Here is a 22,168-nt window from a genome sequence, read left to right on the forward strand (position 1 = left end):
GGGGGCCATCATTTAGATAAGGTAAAGAGAAGAGGTAGAACATTCCAGGAAGAGGGAACAGTATACACAGAAGCAGTGAAATAGGAGAAAGCATTGCCTGCCAAACAAAAAACCAGAGTGGCTGGCATGAATTAAGCAAATAGTAGATTTGTGCATGTGAGATTGGAAAGGCAACTAAAGGTCAGGTTCGGGGGATTTTAGCAGGATTATTCGAAGGCTCACTGGAAGCTGTTGAAAGATTTCAAGAGACAAATGACGTATTCAAATCTGTATTTTAAAAGGGGTATATCCCGGCTGCTGTGTGGAGAATGGAGAAGAGGAGGCAGGGTAACCACGGCCATGACATCTTCCGCCTGGTTCAGGATACAGACAATGAACACAAAAGTGAATGCATTCAAGAGGTACTTCAGTGGTGGAATGAATTGAATTGGGGAGAAGGATAAGAAGAGAGTCTAGAAATATGCTTATATTTTTGGATTAAATATATAACAGATAGTAGAGAGTTTTACTGAACTAGAGACAACTAGAAGGCAAAATTTTTAGATGGAAAAAACTACATATCTTAGGATCACAAAGGTGACCTAAAACTGAACAGCTAACTGAATACTAAGTATTTAATTATCAATAATTTTACTTGCCCTTCATAGGATTATAAGAGTTCCGGGTAGATGATTCAGATGGCCCATTTCTTACTAAAACTTTCCCAATTTTGCATGAATATCTAAGGCATCTGAAATAAAAGAGAATTATTTTTAAATCTGGATGTGCTCAGGAATTTATTTCTCATGAAGAAAAAAAGAAAAGCCATGTTTAAGGGAAAGGCTGAACTAGTCTATCTTATATCTTGTTGAATTCATAATTGTAACCAGAATTTCTAGTGGTGGAAATAATACCATCAGGAAACAATAAGAGCTTTAGGCCTTTTCTTCTCATCTATCCCTTTTGCCACTAACTCTGCCACTGTAATTTTCAGTTTTGGCTTAAAATTCTGTGTTCTCTGCACAATAGGCTATGGCATTATGTCTTTCCCAGACTCATAAACCCCTAAGCTGCCATCTGCTCACCCAAAACTGCTTTGAATATCCATTCTCTAAACTAAAGCCCACATTTATTACCTCCAAAGATTTTTTCCATACTACAACCACATATTTGGGTTCAATAATCCAAAAATCAATCATTCATTCAAGTTTAGTATAATACTTACTTGAGGAAAGCAGTCTGCCTAAGTGCTGAGCTGAAAAGACAAACATTAAGTTACTGTATCTCACAATGATTGAAATCTTACTGGATTGATAGCAGAGTGCTTTGCACAATTTTGGGAAAACTAAACAAGTGTAAAATTTTTAGGACCAAGTTTTAAAGTAACTTACCAATATGTTACCATTTAACATTTCTAATATAGGCCTTTAAGAATCTTACTGGCTTGCACAGTTGTCTTATCCATTAATAAAGGGGCAAACAATAAGATAAAATCTAACAGATCTTAGCCTCTTAATTTAGTAGTAACATTGAAAGCTTACATTAACAAATTAAATATAGAGCCTGATCTCAAGACTTTTATAAATTCAAATGCTTAAAAGTTAATCAATTAATCTTTCCGTTACACTTGGAGTATCTCTTCACCCCATCACTTTCACCCCCTCCTAGCCCTGAAGGATCATTAGAGACAAGATGCATGTTACGATTAGTAACTGTAAAAATGAGATATGTTATTAACATTTCTCCTAAATGGCAATGCCATTCTGTCTTGCCTAACCTTTATAAGTTGTTTTCAAGTGATTATGCAATTCTATTCAGATTTGGGGAGAATTACACAAAATCTTATATATGTGACAAATATACAAATATTATAAATATTTGTCACCTTTTCAGAGGTGAATAAAAACGGGATAAAATCTGGGGCGCCTGGGTGGCTCAGTCAGTTAAGCATCGGACCCTTGATTTCAGCTCAGGTCATGATCTCACAGTTCGTAAATTGGAACCCTGCATTGGGTGTCGTGCTAGCAGTTTTGAGACTGCTTGGGATTCTCTCTCTCTCTCTCTCTCTCTCTCTCTCTCTCCCTCTCTCTCTCTCCCTCTCTCTCTCTGCCCTTCCCTGACTTGCCCTCTTTCTTTCTCTCTCTCAAAATAAGTAAAGTTAAAAAAAAAAAAAGATAAAATCTTAGAAGGCATCCATGGATCATATTTATTTATCATATTTATTGCTTCTGTGATATATTTCCTGGCCTGGTGCCAATTAATTTGCAATTAATTTGAATTGTGTAAAATTTATAATGCTAACAGGTGCTTCTGGTTTAGGATGGCAAATTTGGCACAAATACTTACTCTTCTTACTCATAAGTTCAGAAAATCTTGTAGATTTTACAAAAGCATACACTGCCAGAACAAATAAAACCAGAATTGTGAGGAAAAATTTGTAAAAGCTATCCAGGAAAGTCATGGTCCAAGTATGATGTGAAGTGTTCAAATCAGAATAAAAAGTCAGCAGGTGTAAGAAAGAAGAATGCAATGGATACCAAGAAACAGAATAAGTGAATGAGATGCTGAAATAATAGATACAGTGAAAAGAAAAAAATAAAAGATAATAAGAAATTACAGGGGGAAAAAGCTATATAAAAAAAGCACAAAAAGAAATGTAGAAAATTAAAACATGCTATGATTTTGAGAAGTCAACAAATGGTGTGTATTGCTTTTTTCTACATTTCATTGGCCACAACTCAACGGTGGCAAGCTGTAGTAGTAACTAGAAACTTTGATTCGTTTACTAGAAATAAAAGCTTGATGAGCACTTAGGCCTATTTTACAGTTTCTGTGAAATGGTTAACAGTTTAAACTCTCATTTTTTTATTCCATCATTCTCAGATATGATCTTTTGACTCCTTTGCAAGATGACAGTATTATCATTTTCCTACCTCTCATCACCCTATCATCCAGTTTCTGCTACAAGTACATTATATTTTTTATTGCATGGTTGGTAATATTTACCTTATATTCAATAACAATCAAGTTTGCTGTCTTTTGAATATTGGTTAATTATAAAAGTTTATAGTCCATAAGAGCATTTATGTCATTATAACTATAAAATATTGTTCATTACAGAGCCACATTTTGTTCTATTATTGTATTCTTTTTCAGACCCATTTGCATGCTCATAGGAGAGTATATTTAATGGATTTTTCCTGTCTAATACCCTTTAAACAATCTGAACAACAAAGAGGATAGATAGATAGATAGATAGATAGACAGACAGACAGACAGACTGTTTGGAACTATAACAAAAGATGTGATGTCCTTGCCATCAGAGACACAAGAGCAGAGAAAGTGATGAGGCTGGAAAAGTACTAAAAGAACTCATGGCTAAACACTTCCCAAATGTGGCAAGGAACATAAATTTTCATATTCAAGTTGTTAAGTGAACCCTAAACAGGATAAACCCAAAGAAATCAGTGCCAAGGCATATCATAATGAAAGCTTAAAAACTAAAGACAAAAAAAAATCTGGAAATGGCTAGAGAAAAAGAATGTCTTACCATAGAGGGCAAAAGGGAGTGGCACAGTATTTTTCAAGTGCAAAAACAACAGTAAGAAATCCTGTCTACCTAGAGTCCTACCAATTAAAATATTCTTTTTTTTTTTAAGGAAAATTCAAGATATCATCAGATGAAGGAAAACTAAGAAAATGTGTTGCTAAAGAACACAGTAAGCAAAATTACAGGTAAATAAAATAGACTTCCCTTCTCTTTAGTTTTTAAAATTATGTTTGGTTGAATCAAAAATTCTAACATTGTCACATTGATATGGTTTTAATTATATGTAGAGGAAATACTTTCAAAAATTATAAATGGGGGTAGAATAAAAGGAGAAAAAGGGAGCTAAGTCTTCTGTATTTCACTTAAACTACTGAAGAAATGACATCAGTGGACTGTGAGACATATCACAGTACAGCCATAGATTTAACACAAACACACGTACACATATACACATACTTAAGGTAATAGAACAACCACTAAAGAACCATACAGAGGGGCGCCTGGGTGGCGCAGTCAGTTAAGCGTCCGACATCAGCCAGGTCATGATCTCGCGGTCCGTGAGTTCGATCCCTGCGTCAGGCTCTGGGCTGATGGCTCAGAGCCTGGAGCCTGTTTCCGATTCTGTGTCTCCCTCTCTCTGCCCCTCCCCCGTTCATGCTCTGTCTCTCTCTGTCCCAAAAATAAATAAACGTTGAAAAAATAAAAATAAAAAAAAAGAACCATACAGAAAGACAGGATTATCAAAAACAATATAGGGGCACCTGGGTGGCTCTGTAGGTTAAGTGTCAGACTTCATCTCAGGTCATGATCTTGCGGTTTGTGAGTTCGAGACCTGCGTGGGGCTCTATGCTGACAGCTCAGAGTCTGGAGCCTGCTTTGGATTTGGTGTCTCCTTCTATTTCTGCCCCTCCCTCACTCGCATTCTCTCTCTCTCAAAAATTAATAAACATTAAAAAAATTAAAAAAAACAAAAACAATATAGATAAATTCAAATGGTCATCTAAAAATGTAAATAAAACATATCAAAATTTGAAGGACACAGCTAAATCAGTACTGAAAGAAAAATTCCTAGCACTAAATAAGTATGTGTATGTAAGTACATATATATTTGCTTTAAAAATAGTGGATTGGGGTGCCTGGGTGTCTCAGACGGTTAAGTATCCGACTTCAGCTCAGGTCATGATCTCACAGTTCGTGAGTTGGAGCCCCACATCGGACTCTCTCCTGTCAGCACAGAGCCTGCTTGAGATCCTCTGTTCCCCTCTCTCCCTGCCCTTCCTCCATCAAGAATAATAAATAAACATTTAACAAATAAATAAAAATTTAAAAAATAAAAAAGTTAATGGATTAAAACTCTTAAGGGTTGGGGCACCTGGGTGTCTCAGTCAGTTAAATGTCCAACTCTTGATTTTGGCTCAGGTTATGGTCTCATGTACAGTTTGTGGGATGGAGCCCTACATGGATGGAGCATGGGGCTCCATGCTGACAACATGGAGCTTGCTTGAGATTCTCTTCTCTCTTTCTATGTCCCACCTCCAACCCCCCTCTCAAAATAAATAACTAAGCTTAAAAAATCTTCAGGGTTATACACAAAAATATTTTGAAACATGTCTAAGTTATGATACATTGTATATGCGTTATGTATATATGTATATGTATTATGTATATACTTACATATACATACATATAACCTAAATACATTAAAAAATATTTTAAAGTATAACCTTTAAGATTTTTATTCCACTAACTTTATAAACAACATATTTTATATAAAAGTAACCTTAGTGTTTGACTGGTGAAGGAAACTAAACCTGATACCTTTGGTTCCAAAGGCTGAGTGTGTTGCATTAATTGATGTCCTGGCTCTTGTCCCCTTGGGAATGTTTCAAATATCCTAGGTCTTTTCACTGCACTGCAATAATGGACACACATTGTAAACCGAGATTTCATACATGAAAAGGATTTGTCTACCAAAAACAACTTAACTAAACCTCTTTTTCTATACCCTTTTTTGCTATCATCATCTCCCTTCCATGATCATTATAGTCATTGATGGCTATGAATTCCATAAAAGAATATCAATTTAACAATTTGGACACAGAAGGTACTAAGACCAAAAAGTTCAAATGAGTGTGTGACTGATGAGAGAAGGAGGAACACAAGGATCTTCTCAGGATCATCAAGTAAACCCAGTGAGAGCTTAATGGAGGAAGGTAATGGATTAAAACCCCAGTGCTTTTAAATTAACATTGACTACATTCACTGGGTATGCTGGAATAGAAATTTCATCCTGGAACAGAAAAGAGATATTCATGGAAAATACTGAAGAATCTCAACAAAATCTAGGTTTTTTTTTTTTTTTTATTGTAAAGTACCGATGCTAATTGCTTATTTTAACCAAGTGTGCCTTGGTTATGTAGGATGTCAACATAAAGGAAAAATGGATGAAGAGTGTTCAGGAACTCTCTGCACATTCCCTGTAACTCTTTTACAAATCTAAAAATATTTCACAATGTAAAGTTTTATTAATATAAAATTAACATTGAAATTTTGTATACAAAGACAAAGACTTCACAGTAAGGGCTTTGAAGCATGAAATGCCATTCTAGCAAAACCCCAATACATTGGTGAAGAGCAATACAGACTTAAAAGAGATAGGCCAGAACATACTGGAATCACACTTTCAGTCATATTACTTAAAGATCATCATTACTTTCTTCCTAACTGGTAAATCTAGAATTAAATAAGAACATACCACATATTTTAAATAATTTCACATAGATAATAATGTGCATTAATTTAGTGCCAGAATAGTTACACTCGGGAGTTGCCTGTGCTTGCTGTATGCATTAGAAATGGCATAAAGAAGGGGCACCTGGGTGGCTCAGTCAGTTAAGTGTCCAACCTCAGGTCAGGTCATGATCCATGGGTCAGGTCCATGAGTTCAAGACTGGTGTCGGGTTCTGTACTGACAGTTCAGATCCTGGAGCCTGCTTTGGATTCTGTGTCTCCCTCTTTCCTGCCCCTCCCCCACTCATGCTCAGTCTCTCAAAAATGAATAAATTTTAAAAAACAAAAAAAGAAATGGCATAAAGAACCTCCAAAGTTCCCAGAAAAAGGACATTTATATGCAAATATGAAGGTTAAGGAAAACACTGTAAAATACTTAGACTAAATGAAGGTGTCTAATCTCTGAAGTAAAGCATAAAAAGTGAGAAGCCATTGTGGCAGGCTAAGCAGCTTGGCTTCTTAAGTTCCACCGGCAATATAAATTCAATTTTTCCTCCACGCTAAAGAATTAAAGTCCCATAAGGGTGAAATCTCTTCAAGCCACTTACCATAGTTTTTCCTTTGAACAGATTATAATTCTTTTCAGGAAGGAAGGAAGGAAGGAAGGAAGGAAGGAAGGAAGGAAGGAAGGAAGGAAGGGAGGAAGGAAAAGAAAGAAAGAAAAGAAAGGAAGGAAAGAAGAAAGAAAGAAAAAGGAAGAAAGAAAGAAGGAGAAAAAGAAACAAACTCAGGAAAAAATTAAAAAAAAAAAATCCAGAAATGTAGGCCTGGATTCTTTCCCCTGATATTTTTGTACAAAGTACAGAAAGGGGAGATGGCTGTCACTGTCCAGCCACTGTTAATAAACCTGTTATTGCTTCTATACTTTCAGCACATCATTAGAAAGTATATACAATTTGATTCAAAAGTTAGAAAACATGAGTGTGGCCAGTGGTATTTAGTGTCATTCTGCTCCTTCAAGGGATTGGAAGAAAAATTGTGAGAAAATTAGTATCAGCCTGCAACATCCTTGCCCAGATACAGTGTGAATCTGGGGAAGATTGTTCCCTGTGTTTTTTGAGGGGCTAGCTCTCAAATGCATAATTCTGAAAAATGAGTTAACTTTCTTTTCCTTTTTTAAGATTCTGGAACAGTATTGGAAGCAAAAATAATGAGAAAAAGATGACTATAATTTAAAAAACAGACGCATTCAATCCCATTTTCTTCATAGAGCACATACTAAAACATAAAAGAAGTTCCAGGGTAAATGTCCTAAATAATAGAACTAGCTAATACCATACAAACTGAGATAACTTAGGGGTGCCTGGGTGGCTGAGTCAGTTAAGCATCTGACTTCAGCTGAGATCATGATCTTACAGTTTGTGAGTTGAAGTCCCCATCAGGCTCTGAGCTGTCTGCTGTCAGCTGACAGCTCAGAGCCTGGAGCCTGCTTTAGATTTCGTGTCTCCCTCTCTCTCTGCCCCTCCCCCACTTGCTCTCTGTCTCTCTCTCTCTCTCCCTGTCTCTCTCTCTCTCAAAACTGACTAAACATTAAAAAAAAAACTGAGATGGGTATTGAAGAGAGCATCTTTTGGGATGAGCACTGGGTGTTGTATGGAAACCAATTTGACAATAAATTTCATATATTAAAAAAATAATAAAATAAAATAAAATAAAAAAAACTGAGATAACTTATATTTGGAGATGATAATTTTTATCCCTTTCATTATAGCAGATTCTACTGCATAAAGATTGAATAAAATATCTCAACTACAATGAGATATCACCTCATACCTGTCAGAATGGCTAGAATCAACAACACAAGGAACAACAGTTGTTGGTGAGGATGTGGACAAAAACGGACACTTGCATACTGTTGGTAGAAAAGCAAACTGGTGCACCCACTGTGGAAAACAGTATGGAGTTTCCTCAAAAAGTTAAAAATAGAACTTCCTTATAATCCAGCAATTACACTCCTAGGTATTGACCCAAAGAATATATGAATACTAATTCAAAGATACATGCACCTCTATGTTTCTAATAGCATTATTTACAATAGCTGAGCTACAGATGCAGCCCATCAATAAATGAATGGATAAAGAAGATGTGGTATCTATATGATGGAATATTATTCAGCCATAAATAAGATAGAAATCTTGCCATTTGCAATGGCATGGATGGAGCTAGAGTATACTACTGAGCGCAACAAGTAAGAGAAAGACAAATACCATATGATTTCACTCACGTGTGGCATTTAAGAAACAAAACAAACACACAGAGGGAAAAAAAATAGCAGAGAAAGAGACAAATCAAGAAATAGACTCTTGGGGCGCCTGGGTGGCGCAGTCGGTTAAGCGTCCGACTTCAGCCAGGTCACGATCTCGCGCGGCCCGTGAGTTCGAGCCCCGCGTCAGGCTCTGGGCTGATGGCTCGGAGCCTGGAGCCTGTTTCCGATTCTGTGTCTCCCTCTCTCTCTGCCCCTCCCCCGTTCATGCTCTGTCTCTCTCTGTCCCAAAAATAAATAAACGTTGAAAAAAAAATTAAAAAAAAAAAAAAAAAGAAATAGACTCTTAACTATAGAGAACAAACTAATGGTTACCAGAGGGGAGGTGGGTGGGAGGATAGAGGAAACAGGTGATGGGGATTAAAGAGGGCACTTGTGATGAGCACCAGGTGTCATAGAGAAGTATTGAATCACTATATCGTATACCTGAAACTAATATAACACTGTATGTTAACTAACTGAAATTAAAATAAAAACTTAAAAAACGACAAAAATGAGTAAAATAAACAACTGGTCTTGTTGGGCAGAAACGCATCCCCTCAGTAACACTTTGTTGGTAGTAAGCTTGCTACTTGGAAGTCTTCTGAGGACCACTCATTTCTCCCGGTTATATCTATGCCTTTAAATCAGGTTACTATGATAAACAAACTCAAGAGAGCTTAATAATTAATGTATATATGACTTATTCCATTAAAAAATTAAATTTTAGTCATAAAATTTTATATAGGAATGTACTCTATAATTCTGATATTAAAATGATGTACATATATCTAGAATCATTCAAAGATGTATTCTTCAAAACATTAGAAGATTGAGACCAATGAATTTGGTCTCAATATAAAACACTGTTGGTATCTATAAACTTCACTATTCTTCAGATAATTCATAATTAAAAAAACATTAAAATTAAAATATTTTAGAGTAATTCATTATCTCATGCTACTGAATTAGGGCAATTTGTAAATTAATAGTCTAGTCTGACACAAGAAAAGTGAACTTTCTTATTACAATCTCATAATTTTGCATCAAAATGCAAAAATAGCCAAGTGATTCAAAACTGTAGAAGCAATGTAATGCAATGAATGGATACCACACACACACACAAAAAGAGTTTTTACAGATTTAAGAGGCTGGCACACTCTTCTCTCACTAGGATATAATTAATTACATGGTCAGGAATCTTTATATGTTTTAGTCACTACCTTACACAAAGATCCAAGGCAGAGCTCAAAATACATGCTTTAATCTCCATTTTATGACTAAAATCTAAAAATCAACTAAGGTAAACATTGGCAAAGAAGAATTAGCTAATTTTTTAAAAATAAGGCCTCAATTTCTACTTCTTTCGTCAAAAGACAAACCATATTAGATTTAAAATAATAATTATCAAGGAAAATGGCAACCCAAAAGTATGATGAGTCATAATTTCACATGGATTGTTTGTAATACTCTGTCATAACTGTAATTATTAGATGGCCTCTGAAATCAGACCATCTAGTTTCTAATCCCAGATTTAACAAATTGCTGTGTGACCTTGGGCAAGTCACTTAATCTTTCTGTGCCTCCTTTTCCTTACCTGTATTTTTCAGACAGTGATAAAACCTACCTCATGGTGTTGTCAGGACAATTAACTGAAAGATAAAACTGCTATCCAAGTGTTAGTAGTAGTAGTAGTAGTAGTAAATAGTGATAGTAGCAGCAGCAGTGGCAGCATGTCCCTAACAAGTGTTCAAAGTCATTCTGTAGGGACACCTCTAATCGAGGCGGAATGTACTAAGACAGAATTTTGCTTCACAGATGAAATGCATATTTAATAACAACTCATCCAATTTCTACGAGTTTTTATAGTTATAAACATTAATAATTTGTTTCTAAACTACTGTATAAATATAAAAACATAAAATAGACTTGGAGTCTGGGAATTACCTTTTTAACTTTATAATTAGCTTTTTAAACTTATGCCTATAGCTAAACTCACATGTAAACTAATCCTAACCAGAGGTGATTTACTTTAATATGTATTTTAATATAAATTAATGTCTAGTATTGCTCATAATTCTGGATCTTCATTTCATTGTTACAGTTCTGTGGTAAATATTTGTTGCTTACTGCTTATGGCATCTTTTCTCTAGATGATTGTTGAGATAATACCATTAATTTCTCTTTGAGTCTATGTTCTGTCATGTTGAATTATATGAAAGAAATGAAAAAGAAATGTATTTCAATAATATATAGGAATCTGGAACAGTTCAATTAAAAGTAAGTTAAATAATGTGGTGAGTCTGCATGAAGTAGTAAACATGAGGACATGAATTTCAATGGCAGTCTGCATTCAATATTTCAGCACAAATGTTTTAAACTATGATTTTAAATGTGCAACTTTGTACATACGTTATGTGTTGAGTTGCATACCCACAAAAAGATAGGTTGAAATTCTAACCCTCAATACCTCCAAATGTAAGCTTACTTAGAAATAAAAGTCTTTACAAGGTCAACAAGTTTAAATAAGGTCATCATACTCAGCCTTGTGAGCATGACTGGTGCCCTTGTGAAAAGGGGAAATTTGGACACAAAGACAGACACAAATAGAAGGAAGAGGATGCAAAGATACACAGGGATCATGTCACGTGAAGACCGAAGATCAGAGCGATGTATCTACTACAAGCCTGTGAACAGCGCAGGCTACAAGAAGTGAGCTTCCTAAGAAAGGCAGGGGAAGTTACTTTCGGCGCACCCTCAGAGAGAGCATGGCCTTGACAGCACCTTGCTAGACTGCAGATTTCTGCACATCCCCCCCGCCCGCGCAACACTCTCGCCCCTCCCAGGCCCCTGCCCGGCCGAGCTTCGAGGCAAGAAACTGCTTGTTGTTTTGAGCCATCCAGTTTGTGGTCCTTAGTGACAGCAGTCCTAGGTGTACAAGACATTTTACTAAAGGTGCTGTTGCATTTCTGGTGTTTAGCTACCAATCTTCCATAATCTTAATTATATACTTCTTTGCAACTGAAACTGTTCTATAAAGATGTCACACCCCTGTGGAAATAATCCTGAATCTGAAGGTATGACACCACAGGCATAAGGCAGATTTTTTTCATCAGCAGATTTTATTGTGTTCTCGTATATTCTATATAATGTGTATTTTATTTATGCAGAAAAACTGGATTAGGGTTTTCCACAGGAAAATCGAGTGTAAATTTCTTTTAAAACTAGAATAATTTTGTTTTATCTTATACTGCTTTTTAGTGAGAAAAGAAATTGTGTTCTTGTACACCTTGATTTGAATATTCAATAGAAACATTTTTATGCTAATACTGAGTCAAGGTAAAAGAGATATACTAAACCACATCCTACATACGATTTGAACCACAGAAACGAAGGCATTATATAATATGTATTAGTTATAACCATTCACCAGGAGCAAGTGCAAAATAAAAAATAAAGGAATCAACTAAAATTTCCACCATAAAGCATTCCACTATAATTGAGAAACACATTTTGTATTTTTTTTTGTACTAAGAAAGTAAATTCATTCTTCAAGACACAATTCCTTGGTTATTCTTTCCTATAAAGAATATAACCTACTTCCATAATAATTATAAGAATAATGAGTATGTTTACTTCTTTCTTTCCTTCTCAAAAATACTTCTTTCTCCTGGGATTTCCTTTTCTTCTTCAGATTCAAAATAATAGATTTTTCTCTGAGTCCTTCTTGTGTACTAACTTCATTCAGTTTTGAATTCCTCAGATATTTTAGTATTTAATGAAAAGGCTAATGTTTACAAAAGATCATGTCTATTATGCAATTTTAGAGCAGTTGTGGCCTACTAAGACATCAGGTGACAGCTCCCAAAGGGAAGGAGGGAGTCAGTTGAGATGATCTGGATGGAGGACAAGAGAAAACAAATCAAGGAGAACAGCAAACCTATGTAGACATAAAGAATACCAATCGGTGATCAGAAGAGGATCTTATCCAGGCAAGTTGGACACAAAGCGAAACATTACAAAGGATGTGGTTAAGTGTATAGATTATAGAGTCACACCACATTCATTGACTGTATCTTTAATGGCTGCGTGATCTAGAGCATTAGTTTTCTCATCGTCTAAAAAGATGTAATATTAGTTTATTGTAGGGATAAAGGGAGATGACCTTTTTTAGAGTTCAGTGTTTGTGTGGTACCTTCTAAACATCTGGTAATAGCCATGGGCAGTAGCCCTAATAAGGCAGGCAAGAACTGATCCGTTAAGTAATAAAACTGTCCAAGAATTTTTTCTGAATCCCCCCCTTTTTTTTAATCTAGCTGACTGGAATGCTCTATATGTCTATTAAAATAAAATATCTATCATTTCCATGTCATTATAGATTGTATTTTCATCCAGACCCAAAGCTTTACATCAATACCTTGATAACTCAAATTTATATCTCCAGGTCTGCTGTTCCTTGCCCTTGAGTATGGGCAGGATCTGTGACTTGAATATGGCAAAGATATTGGGATATCACTGTTGTAATTATGTTACATAATATAAGTCTCCATCCTGCTAGTTGACTTGTTCTAGAATCTTGCTTCCCTTGCTGATTTTATGGGTTTTTTTCAAGTTTTAATTTAAATTCTAGTAATTTAACATATGTGGTAAAATTGGTTTCAGGTGCAGAATATAGTGATTCATCATGTACATATAACATCCAGTGCTCATCACAAGTGCCCTCATTAATACCCATAAACAACTTAGCCCACACCCCCACTTCCCTCTATCACCCTCAATTTGTTCTCTATCCTTATCTCTTATGGTTTGCTTCCCTCTTTTTTTTTCCTTCCCATATGTTCATCTATTTTATTTCTTAAATTCCGCATGAGTGAAATCATATGATATTTGTTTTTCTGACTTATTTTGCTTAGCATAATACACTCTAGCTCCATCCACATTGTTGCATATGGCATGATTTCAATCTTTTTGATGGCTAAACAATATTCCATTGTATATAACTTTGCTATTTTTTTAAAAGTTTATTTATTTGCTTTGAGAGAGAGAGCGAGCAGGGAAAGAGCAGAGGAAGGGAGAGAGAGAATCCCAAGCAGGCTTTCCTCCCTGATAGTCAGACACAGCACTCAATTTCATGAACTGCAAGATCATGACCTGAGCCAAAATCAAGAGTTGGACATGTTAACCAACTGAGCCACCCAGGTGCCCCTAACCTTGCTAATTTTAAAAAAGCAGGATCCCATAAGTCATTAGGCTGCAAGGAAATGAAGTCTGCCAAAAACCTGAGCAAGCTTGGAGGCAGACATAGTTCTCCCAAGATCATGTCAAGATGAGAACCCAGCTGACTGACACATGTTTGCAGGCCTGTGGAGGACCCAGCTAAGCCATGTCCAGATTCCAACCTCACAAAAATTGTGAAATAGTAATTTGTGTGGTTTTTAAAATTGTTTTATTTATTTATTTATTTATTTATTTATTTATTTATTTTTGAGAGAGAAAGAGAGAACGTGTGAGCAGAGAAGGGGCAAGAGAGAGGATGCAAAGTGGGCTTTGGGCTGACAGGAGAGCCCAGGCACTCTAATTTATGTTGTTTTAAGTCACTAAATTTGTGGCGATTTTTTACGTACCATAGAAAATAAATATAGGGATTTAATAAGCATCTTCTCACAAATTTAGACTGTCCAAGAGAGTAGTGATCCCCCTAACATTCAAATATGCATCTTCTAGTATTCCTTATCTAAGTTGATGACCCCACCATTCACCCCAGCTGATCCAGTTAAAACATTGTGGAACCAAAACAGATTAAAAACAAAAAAAATCGGAGAACCATTCTTGATGGCTTTGTGCCTCTCAGACTGAAAAATCCTGTCAGCCTTATACTTATGTCCAGAAAAGTAATACTGGTTATAATCATTTGGTTCTAATCATTTGCCTGTGCTCCTGTAATAACTTCTTTTCTTCAATTCTTGACCCTCTAGAGGCCAGAGAGATCCTTTAGCAGGTAAATCACTGATCAATATCCTGCTCTCAAGTCTTTCAAATATTACCATGAGACTTGAAACAAAATCCAAATCATTTAGATGATTTGGAGTCCCAAGTGATCTGGCCCATTATACCATATCCTACTTCTTCTTCCCTTATTCATTTTGCTCCAGCCATACTGATCTTCTTGCCAGTTCTTGAACACTCCAAGCAAATTCTCTACTATTGTCCTTCAATTTGGTATCCTTTCTGTCTTAAATAGTCTCCCCTTATTCTCACAACTTGCATTCTTTTTTTTCCCCTAAACTTCTACTCACATGTTATCTCTTCATAAAACCCCTTTTATGAATGACCCATCTAAGTTAGAAAACTGTATGACTCCTATTTCACCTGCCTTAGGTTTTATTTTTTTTTATAGTACTTATTAAAACTATCATTATCTGGACGCCAGTTGAGCATTCAACTCTTGATTTCAGCTCAGGTCATGAGATTAGAGCCCAGTTTTGGGCTCTATGCTGACAGTGCAGAGCCTGCTTGGGATTCTCTTCTCTCTCTGCCCCTCCCTCCCTCACTCTCGCTTGTGCTCTTTATAAAAATAAATAAATAAACATTTAAAAAACAAAAATAGGGGAGCCTGGGTGGTTCAGTTGGCTAAGTGTCTGACTTGGTTTTGGCTCAGGTCATTATCTCACAGTTCATGAGTCTGAGCCCCACATTAGACTCTACTAACAGCACAGAGCCTGCTTGGGATTCTTTCTCTCTTCCCCTTCCCTGCTCACTCTCTATCTCAAAATAACTAAGTAAACTTAAGAACCAACCCCCTCCCCCCCAAAAAAAAATATTATTATTGAAATAGGGAATCTGAATGAACCTTATGAAGTTCTGTTGTTTTCCTGCCCTATTCATTCCAGGACCTGTACCCTTGCCTTCCACATGTCTCATAGTACCAATAATGTATGCCCTCTTTGTAAGGATCAGGAGTTAATGATTTCTTTGGAGACTTCCAGCACATTGATAACATCTAAGGAATGACCAGTTGAGAATAACTAGGTTAGGCCATCCTGTGTGTATTCCAGACCACTGGGACTAGATATCTAGACACACCCTGGCTGCAAGGAATAAGCGACTTATGGAGGACACCTGGACTCTAGTTTTTGTTCTGACCAGTTCCTTGATGCCTGAGAGGACATGTACACCAAATCACAATCCTGAATAAAAACCCCAGACCCCAAACAAAAATTAGACTCTCTCTCCTTTCCCTTCCACATCTCTCAGATGCTCTGTCTATATCTACACTATCTAAATATCTTCAATAAACTTTGATCTCACTTCCTTTTGGCTTGCATTTGATTTCTATCATGCGTGAAATCAAGGGTACTCTTCGCTGGTCCTGCGGGAGCCCCTCTGGGTCCTAGAACCCGGTCTGTCTAAATCATTATCACCTATTACCCATGTATATTGTCTTTTAGGTAGAATATAAGTCACATAAATACTGGTAACTTGGTTTTGTTCATTTCCATAATCTAGAATACTACATGGTAAAAAGTAAGCAGTTGACCAATTTGGCATAAAACTGTAGTTGAAATCATTTTGGAATCCTTTCAGGAAAAAAAATATTCTGCTATAGTACTTTGAGAAGTTCCAAGTATCTCACAGAAAAACACGAGTACATTTCAAACTTTTATTGAAAATTTAATGCTAACTAATCACAAAACTATATTCTGTCTTCATCTTTTTGTATTCTGTTTTAAGAAATTTTTAAAGTGAATTATCCCATGAATTAACAAGTATTCCAAACTACAGCTTGTGACTTCTCTGTCAGGTACATCTCAACCATCATTTTTTACTCTCCAATGTATATTTAATACAAAGAAATAGAAAATAGTGTGGGAGAAAAGTAAAATAACTTGTTCCCCAAGTATGTTAACAGTGAGTATAAAAGTCAGGCTTGTAATGTTATCCGACAGAGACCAGAGACTATGTGCATGGGGGATCTGCTTATGGTGACACAATCCATCATACTGTCATTGTTTGACAGTCACAGACAAGAGGAGATACCTAGGAATTACAAATGAATTTTCTCACTAACAATTTATAGCAATTTGCAGAACATTGTAACTGGCACATTTTCTTCACATAAGTTCCTTATGTTACAATAAAAAAAAGGATGTTGTTTTTTATACTGTTCTTATTTTATTCAGGAAGATATTTGCCAACAGAGTAGTATCATGTGTTAATAAATTGAGTCAAATAATTCTCCCTCTCTTGTCTGAGCCAGTGCTTTTCTGCTTGAGGAATGAGTAGCTTAGATGATTGATAACAGAATCCATAACCTTTCCCCTCCAAGTCACCAGCTTGAACCCAACCTAGTTGAGCAATGAGAGACATTTGTTTCCACAGGCAGCTTATGAGGTTTGCATGAAATGAATGGGTAGTCTCTATTTGCTTACTGGACCTGAAATGATAGTTACTTGAATTAGAAATATATTCTGCTGTGAGTAAAGACCTAGATTATCGTTATACCAATATCTTTTTTTCAAGGCCCTAAAGTTAATGTATGATATTGGTTGGCATTCAGTTTCTGACTAGAATTTTACTCTCTGAGGCAAGTTTATATTCAGTATTTTCAATGTTTTCAATATTACATAAGTATTATTTTAGATTTTTAATAATTAAAACCTAAACGTGGTATAGTAATAAAGGGTAGCAGAATTCACTACCCCAAAATATGTCTCTTTGACATAAGGATTATTTTAAGCTTTTTTTTTTTTAAACTGCAGACAAAGGAAAAGCTCTGTAAACCAAGTAAACCTTTTTGTAAGAGACATTTACATTTATAAGGGAAATCTCCATTTGCCAGGGTGTCTGTCTCTGTACCAGGAAGAGAAGGATGACTCTAAATCTGCAGAAACTCTTATCAGTGGAGAAGGCAAAAGCCTAAATCTGCATAAGAACATTACCTTGGCTTACAGTGCTTTGCTTGGTAACCTGTCATGACTGACTCTCCCTTCTTCCCAACATCCTGGTTTTTTGTTTGTTTTTGTTTTATTTTGTTTTGTTTTTAGTTGAAGATATTATTTAAGGTGGTGACTTGGGCCATTTCACAGTTACTTAGTTTTACTGGGTTTTTTCCATGTATACAGGAGGTATACGTGTTATTAAAATCGTTTTTATCCTGTTAATCTATCACTTATTTGAGGGGGTAGGGTTGGGGGGTGTCTCAGCCAAGAGTCTAAAAGGGTAAGGGAAAATTATTTTTCTTCCCCCACAAAAAACCAACTATATGTATAATAATTAATGTTTTTGTCTTAAATTTATATTCAGGTCTCAAAAGTTAGAATATCACCTTTTGTAAGATTTAAATCATTTTTTTAGTATTTTTAATTCATTTATTAATTAAAGAATTTAAAGTAAACTGATAAAAGGATATATGTTTTTTAAGTTTATTTATTTATTCTGAGAGACACAGAGAGCACTTGGGGGAAGGGCAGAAAGAGAGGGAGGGAGGGGATCCCGAGCAGGGTCTGCACTGTCAGCGTGGAGCCTAACATGGGGCTTGATCCCACCAACCATGAGATCATAACTTGAGCAGAGATCAAGAGAAGGACGCTTAACTGACTGAGCCATGCAGGCATTCCATAAAAGGATATTTTCTGAAGACATTTCAAAATGAAGGAAATAATATCTTCCAATTGGTGAGTTAGTCAGAAGTGACTCAGGTTATGTGGGCCCTCCTCTTTCCTAGAAGCTTCCCAAATGTATGTAATGGAAGAAAAAGTTGTTTTCACAGATAATTTTTTTAAAAATATGTTATTTATAAGAGCTCCTTGGTTCTCAGTGTAGCATCTCTATATTCACTATAGTGGTTAAGGCTGTCATCTGTCCTTCCTGGCATGGGGTAGGGTAAGTACTACACTTCCTTGCCGCTATGGAAGCTATGTGTGGATATGTGATTTGTCTTTTCTAAGAAAATGTGAGCAGAAATGACGTGGCACCTTTCTTGCGGTTGCAGTGATCATGGAAATATGGATCCACCTGATGCAGCTACCCCCTCCCAACTTCAACTCAGGTCAAGATCTCGCAGTCCGTGAGTTCGAGCCCCGCGTCGGGCTCTGGGCTGATGGCTGGGAGCCTGGATCCTGCTTCCGATTCTGTGTCTTCCTCTCTTTCTGACCCTCCCCCGTTCATGCTCTGTCTCTCTCTGTCTCAAAAATAATTAAACGTTAAAAAAAAAATGCACATGTACCATACACAAGAAATTTGTTTTTAAATATTAAGTACCTGATATTTGGGGTTATTCATCACCAAAGAATAACATAGCGTACCCTAACTGACACAAAGCTATTTCACAGACATGACATTGATGTTATATTTTGTTTCTAAGGATGCAAAGGCAGAGAAGTCTGAAGAGGACTAAAATATATAGCATAAGAAAGGATTAAGGTAAAAGCAAAAAATGGGAGAATTAGAGGGAGTTCTGTGCATAGAGAACTACATAAATTATTAGGAGGGAGGCAAAACAGAGAGATCTTTACTGTTTGGCAACTGAGAAAAAAGACATGAGAACTGATTTTTAGAGAGGTAAAAATATTGTGTGGTATATAGTACATGACCTATGCCCTTTTAAAGCCTTCTCTCCTATAGGGGCCAGGGGTAGGACACCCCAAGATGGGGACTGTGGCGTTAGCATTATTTTGAGTTAAAACCAATCCAAACCCACCAAATTCAGAAAAGTCTCTTTACTTCTCCCTCAACTGTCTGCTTTACTAGGAAAAGAGCTATTAACAGAGATTCCTCTTTACCTAAGAAACGTATCTGCATAATAGGGCATCTTTGTTTTTCAAACGTCCCCTTTTCACCTTCCTGCTAATGGTCTTTTGCCCCTTTGTATCCTGAGATCCTTCTCCTTCTCCTTAGATCTTATAAACATCACATTGCTTGGGAATTTCCATTTATATGTGGATTCCCCACACATACACTATTAAATTTGATTTTCTCCTGTTAATCTGTCTCATGTCAATTTGATTCTAAGTTGAGCTAGGACCTTGAAAGCCAGAGGAAATTCTTCCTCCCCAACACCACTAATGGGTTTTTAGTAAAATCTGTTTTTCTCACTACTTCTCTCTGAATATATTCTCTTTGAGGAAATGGAAAAACATCTTTTAAGGTTACCACAGGAAGAAACCAAAGTGACCAGTGGAAGGCAATCAACACAATCTCTTTCTCAGAAGATAAACCAAAGTAATATTTTATGTGGCTAGAAAATCTATAGCCTTTTGTTGTGAGTGATATTTAGGTATTCCTAAATACTGCCAATGCTAATGTTGATTCAACCAATGATTGTGAATATGTGTATTGGAACAATGGGAATAGGAAAAATTTGTGTGACGGGAAGAGAGGAGCCAAAGAGAAAAAATAAAACCTCCTCTAAGGAGGGATTCAATAGATATCTGCACTAAAAATCGGGAAATATCACTATGTACTTGTTACTTAGAAATGTAGACTAAAGAACTAGGAAAAGCAGTGAGGTGAGTTAAAGTGCTTGTCTCTGGGTAATAAGACTTGGGGGTAAGGAGAGTTGAGAAGTGTATAGAAGAGTCAATCAAAAAGCTGTATTATTGGACAAAAATTAAGTTGTATAAATAAAATTAAAGAAACAAAACTTACACTTTCTCATTTTTAATCATCTAAATTTGTTTTGATGCCTTTAATTTTTTTAGCGTTTAATATTACGGTAATTATCAAAGAAAATATGTGTTTGTTTTATAAAACTTAGATATGACAGAAAATTATCATTCTAAGTTGGCTACATTTCCCTAGCCAATGTCTGGAGCAGTTCTACCTGGTAGAGGAAATGATGATCGCAAATGAATTAAGGAACCACTCACCAAAACATCACTGTTTTGCTTGAACACTGAGACTGTCTTCCATCTCAGTCTCCAGTGCCAGCCGAACAGGCTGAATAGGCACAGTGAAGTGTCAGCTAAATAACCAATTATAAATTGAAATTTTATTTATTTTAACTTGTTTTATTTTTTATTTTATTTTTTTAAATTTACATCCAAATTAGTTAGCATATAGTGCAACAGTGATTTCAGGAGTAGATTCCTTAATGCCCCTTACCCATTTAGCCCATCCCCCCTCCCACAACCCCTCCAGCAACCCTCAGTTTGTTCTCCGTATTTATGAGTCTCTTCTGTTTTGTCCCCCTTCCTGTTTTTATATTATTTTTGTTTCCCTTCCCTTATGTTCATCTGTTTTGTCTCTTAAAGTCCTCATATGAGTGAAGTCATATGATTTTTGTCTTTCTCTGACTGACTAATTTCACTTAGCATAATACCCTCCAGTTCCAGTTCCAGCCACGTAGTTGCAAATTGGCAGTTGAATGCAAGAAGAGTTGATGCAGATTATCAGAACACAGAGCAATGCATACTATTCAGAAAAGACTTGAAATGATCAAGAAAATCATTACCTGTGATGATTTACACAATCATATTCTTGTGAAAAGCAAGAATACACAATTAATCTATTCCATTGAAGGCTTTTTGATCAACCAATCTAGCAAAGTAAGCAAAGAAGGAAATGGACAGTGGTAGACTTATTTTTCTTTTCTTTTTTCCCCATTGCTGCATTTCTTCTTTTTTCTCTCCCTCCCACTCTTTCTTCATCTCTCCCTCCTTCCCTTCCTCCCTCCTCTCTTCCCTCCTTTTCTGCAAGAAGCAAGTAAAGAAAAAGTAAATCATAGTAAGTAAAAAGGTTTCTCCTCAGGAAACAGTTGTTTCAGGCTCAGGATTGAGCATAGAATCAATCTTGGCTGAGGAGCAGGGGGAGGGAAACAGGATTTACCAGGCACTTTCTCGATGGCTGCGACCTCCAGGGCTTACCGTTCTTGTTGATGTTGTTTTTTGACTTGTAGTTTTCTAATGTTTCCCACTAAATCGATTATTGCCTTTAGAAGTAATTTCATGGCTTTTAGAGTACTATAGCTTTATCTTTCTAACCTTCATGGCGCTGTGAAAGATTGGTCTCATTTCTTGTTAATTCTGATTCTTCTTTGAGGTTATTCTTTCCTTCTCCAAGGGAATCATCAGGTATCGTTTTATTAGTCTTACACATCATGCCACCTCTGGGGAATCTGTGCTGGCTAATTCATCTTTCCTGACAATTGCCAAAATAAATGGTAGCCAGAGCACTTGTTTTATTTCTGTGAACTTATTTTATTGCTCGCCACCGATAACAGCAGTGAGCAGTCATAAAGACCAAATAGACAAGGATTTTCTCTTTTCGATATTATACATAATGGTCAGTTTTAAATCATTTTAGTTGCAAAACATTTTAAAGAATAGTTTAACCCTACATTTTTTATATGACATACTCATTTCTTCTTGTATTTGGCAACAAAAGGTAATGGAAGAAACAACTCACAAGTATTAGTCTGGTCCCAGCCCTACATATGACCTCACACAATTTACTTAAGCCCTTCAGGCCTTGGTTTTATAATCTGTAAAATATAAGAAACAATGTCTGAAGTTAGCTGAAGTTTTAAGAGATTGTGTTTCCAGTAAGAAAAAATATCACACGGGGCGCCTGGGTAGCTCAGTCGGTTGAGTGTCCGACTTTGGCTCAGG

The 22,168-nt window shown here is 36.2% G+C and overlaps 1 long non-coding RNA gene across 1 annotated transcript; it reads left to right on the top strand.

Moving 5' to 3' along the window:
* The first annotated feature begins 241 nt into the window (after nt 1–241).
* LOC115500424 lies at nt 242–18,643 on the top strand. The gene is made up of 3 exons (XR_003964531.1): nt 242–401; nt 3,639–3,714; nt 18,553–18,643. It is a non-coding gene; the product is annotated as an uncharacterized LOC115500424 (long non-coding RNA).
* Nucleotides 18,644–22,168: the final 3,525 nt, after the last annotated feature.

This window comes from Lynx canadensis, chromosome A2 (genome assembly GCF_007474595.2).
Source record: "Lynx canadensis isolate LIC74 chromosome A2, mLynCan4.pri.v2, whole genome shotgun sequence".
Lineage (NCBI taxonomy): Eukaryota > Metazoa > Chordata > Mammalia > Carnivora > Felidae > Lynx > Lynx canadensis.